Consider the following 4,911-nt stretch of genomic DNA (forward strand, 5'->3'; position numbering starts at 1 on the left):
ATGCCATGGAGTTTCTTGACAAAATCAGAAAAGTATTGCGCTTCCTGGCTGAGTGCTTATAACCATGGATTGCAATGGGAAGACGGGATGATCCCGTACAACATGGTGAAACGCCTGATTACAATGGCTGTAATTGGTGTGGAAGAGAATGATGACAATAAGGCTTTCATATACGTTAAAAGCCGTGAAAAACGCGAATGGCTGGCTGATACACTCGATAACGACAACTTGACCATTGAGACCTTGGATGCTGATTACAAAGATATAGATTCTGTACATAATCTAGATGTTACCAACACTATGCGATGTGGAAAACATATTAAGAATTGTGCGTTACAAAATGTATTTAAAATACATAACTGGTGATCACAACGCCAAAAAAAAATGTATCAAGTTTAAAAAATAAAATGAGATTTTTTTTTTAAATACGTTTTAGATTTCTTTTCCTTTCCCTTCCTTTGTAATATATAAACATATGTATAAACGTATGTATTAACGTATGTATAAACGTATGTACGTATAAATATATGTAAAAACGTACGTATAAACGTATGTAAAAATGTACGTATAAACGTATGTAAAAAAACGTATATATAAACGTATGTATGAACGTACGTATAAACGTATGTAAAAACGTATGTATAAACGTACATATGTATAAAAGTATGTAAAAAACGTATGTATAAACGTATGTATAAACGTATGTATGTATAAACGTATATATAAACGTATGTATGAACGTATGTATAAACGTATGTATGTGTGTATGTATGTATGTTTGTATAAACGTATGTATAAACGTGTTGCGATCAGTGGTGCACATTTGGCTCCCAGCAACACGAGAATCATCCCCACCACTCTCGCTGTCTCGCTCGCTCTCGCGCAGCGGCTTCGCGAGAGGGAGAGAGACAGCGAGAGTGGTGGGGATGATTCTCGTGTTGCCGGGGAGCCAAAATGTGCATCACGGGTTGCGACACGTTTGAAATTCTTAGAAAGAGGGGGACGGCCTACCCCTTCTTCGATTTTAGAAGGAACACCAAATACGAATTATCACAATTTACGAGAATGCGATCAGTCTTGCGATACCCGCTTGTACGAAAGGTCCAACAGCAGCAGCAGCAGCAACAGTAATGTACTCCGCTGTAGGAAGCAACACACGAAAAAATTATTACGTTCCACTTCAGAATAATGATGAAACTCTATTATTTACGAAAAGATGTGCCAAGTAAATTTAAGAATCCTCCATTTTTATACTTTTTCAAATTAACTATTTAATTAATTATTTTATATATCTTTTATATTTTTCTATAGCGCGCCCGTGCATCGTGCGGTTCGCATACTAGGCAGGAAATACGCATTGACACGTACGGGATACAAATTTCTAGAAATTGGCCCACCGAGCTATGTGGAGATTGCGTTAGGAGATAATCGTGGAAATGAATTAATACTATCTATCGAAACATGGAAAGGACTCTATGAACAACGTTGGGACATTCAAAACTGCCTTCGGAATCACTGCAAGGGCAATTCTATTACCGTTGGACCGCTGACTGTGCGATTCAGTACTATTCAAAATGCTAAAATTGTATGCTTGGAATCATCCGACGTACGTTTAATGATGACTGAATCAACAATATTGTTTATGTTCAACTTAGATAAATGCATTGAATTAGCATTCGATCAATTGGTTGGTATCGTCGAGAAAGTCGATACAAAGTTTACACGATTCTCAAATATCTCATCCACTGTAACGGATGCTAAAGATATACCAAATGTAATATGCGCTAGCGATTACTTTGATAAAAATCAGCTCCTCGACTGCGAACTGTTAGCTGTAGTTTTTTATGCGTAAGAAAAAAATTATGTAAAAGAAATGTGAATAAAAATAAATTCGTTCGCATCACTATATATGTATATGTACTTTATTTTACTGGCCATCCTTTGGCCTAGTAAAAGAAAAAGAAAAGAACACAGCGTATTGTGAAAACTAAGTTATAAAAAGACAAAAGGAAAAAGAGGTTCTCGTACCTTTATGGGCGGGTGGCGGCGGCCCACGGCGGCAGCGGCGGCGGCGGCCTGCAATGCATTTTTGGGGGGGTCGCGGGGTCGCAGCGACCGGGGGACCTTCTCCACGCTCTAACCACATAGAGTTAGAACTCACCTACTATACCTCTCAATAATTATGAAACTTGGTTGTATTTAGGTATTTAAAATAATTAATAAACGTTGTTTCTATAAAAATTACATTACGCTATATCTTGGTCGAAAAACGGTTGGAGCATATACCCTTTGTAACACTTTTCGTTCTATAACTATTTGTTTTTGTTCATGGCAATATTTCCTTTATTTGTGATGTTTTTTGTTGTCTTGTACGTGACTGCAGTCCCCAAAATCTTACTGCCATTCCGCATGACTTCATACCCACACCACCGAAGATCCCCGCTTTATCTCGCCTCAGTATCTTCGCGCCCCGCGCTCCCCTCAGAGGACCGGAGTTAGAACCGCTACAGTATACTTACTGTCGTCGTATGGACTCAGAACGATTTTCGTCTCGGATATCGTGTATATCTCGTGTAATTTTGATCGTATACACGACTGACGACGAGTCATTTCGATCTCTTCGTTTAAACATCGGGTGTAATCGTCAAACGTTATCATTCGCGCTACGACGTTATTCTTTACGCCTTTCGCCTTTTTTGTGCCCTTTTTACCGTCCACCTTCAACGCGTACATTTTCGCTCTGAGTCCGACGAATTCGGTCATTATCATACCGTTGTTCTCGTCCTTCATAAGACCTGGTACTTTTTTATTCGCGAGAGACACACTGTACGCGTTGTCCGCCGGATAATCGCTGGTGTCGAATCTAGCGATATCGCGTTTCATCGTCTCGTAAATGTTCTCGCATTCTATACGGTAAATGAGACTGTCCGTGTCGGTGTACATAATTTGACACTTGTCGCGATACATGACATGTACTCGTGGTGAAATTCGTATAAGCAGACTTTCGATATGTCAAGTGTGCTCATACCCACGTAAATTGGCTTGCTGAACTTCACCTCGAGTTTACGCATTTCGACGGCTATCAAATTCTCCGCAAAGACGCTGCGGCTGAGAAAATTCGGTTTTGCGATCATTGCCTCCGCGCCGTATCGTCCGTCCCCATTTCGTTACTAATTTTACGTCTACGTGGTTGCGCACATTCTCCATGGTCTTGCCGAATACCGCGTTTTTCATTAATTTATATAAATTTTTTTCAAAATCGTTCTTTGCTACAGTTCTAAATTGTGTATTCAGTTCGATGTAATCGCGGAGCCATGGAGATTGAGCGAATTGTAGCACCCGGTGGATCTTTGTCACGCGGAGCCCGTGACGAGTTGCTGCAGGTTGCGGTAGTGGATGACGTAACGCTTCTTATCGTATAGCGTCGCGAGAAGTTTATCTTCGCGCTTGCCTGGCGGCTTATCGCGCGTTGGTCAGAAAGGTAGGTCAATGTGTTGTTCGTGCAGCTGTTGTGGATACTCGAGATCGACCTCGAGAATATAACCGGTAGGCGAATCCGGAGCGATCGCACTCACGTCAAAGTTCGCAACGTCTTCGACCCATCGAAATTCGGCGTACGGTAACGGCTGACACATCGCCCATCCGTACAGATTATTCACGTCGTAGTACATAAGGTACGACGATGGTTTCGATGGGTCGTACGAACGCATGTATTTGTTATTAGCCTGTGCGTATCTGCCGGAACATTGACTGAGGCCACCACGTATACCGCGCTCGATGAACATGATCATATCAATGTCGGTGAGCAACTCAAATCTTAAACGCGTATGTTTCAGCATGGCGTCCCACGTGAAACCTGGCAACGTATAGTAATGCGCGGGATCGAGGCCGTAACTCGCGACGCAACTATTGCGGAAATTTTCGAAAATGTCTGTTAATAACAAGACATCGGTTTTTAAGTACAGATCGCTGTACTCGCCGAGCGTTCGGATGGAGAATCGCTGCCATACGTTCACGGCGTGAGCGTAATCGCTCTCGGATACTGTATCGCCTGTCAATGAACTGTAAAATGATTCTCGCGATGGTAAGCGCGTGTCGTGCAATCTGTCAACGCAGTCAACGTACTCGTACGGGAATACACCTTTTCACGTGAGTAATTCAAATTCTTTGTCCGATAATGTTGGAAATTCGGAACGTATAATTTTTAATTTATCTTTATCGAGATACGACGCCAACTTATCGAGACTTGTACTTAGAAATTTGAAGGAATCGATAAATCGTAATTTTACGCAATTTTTCTGATAATTATTTGTATTTTGACCTTTTGTGCTATCTACATGTTTAGTGAATGAAATATATTTTTCTTTCGTTATCGGAAGGAGATCTACATTTCCATCGTACGCTGTAGCTAATTTTGATTATGAAATGAGCGTCGTAGCCCGATAAATTGTGAAATACAACCGGAATGGTATATGAATTTTTGTAATTCAGATTACAATTCGTATGTACCGGACCGCGGTATCTACCGGTTAGATGGCAATGATCGCGGACCCGCGTATCGTTCGACGCGAACGGCTTCTCGCAAATATGACAACGCGTCGCGGTGCGGTACGCCTCCCATTGCTGCTTGGATAACGCTTCCATGGACACGTTAGCGGATATAATATCTTTTACGCGATGTGCTAAATTTTTTAATTCTTCCGCGAACCATGATATACAATTTTCATCGCATTGGAAGTGATATGATGATAACGAATTGTCGTTTGAGCATCGCACGTAGTATCCAATGCTGAATACTTCATGCCGCTGATATTCGTACGACGACGCATCTTCTTTGTTGGGCTCCGTCTTCCGCAGGACGCACTCCAGGTCGGCGTACACGACGAATGGTACACGCTCCATGTTGTTGTG

The sequence above is a fragment of the Trachymyrmex cornetzi genome, unplaced genomic scaffold (genome assembly GCF_001594075.2).
Source record: "Trachymyrmex cornetzi isolate Tcor2-1 unplaced genomic scaffold, Tcor1.1 scaffold1555, whole genome shotgun sequence".
Classification (NCBI taxonomy): domain Eukaryota; kingdom Metazoa; phylum Arthropoda; class Insecta; order Hymenoptera; family Formicidae; genus Trachymyrmex; species Trachymyrmex cornetzi.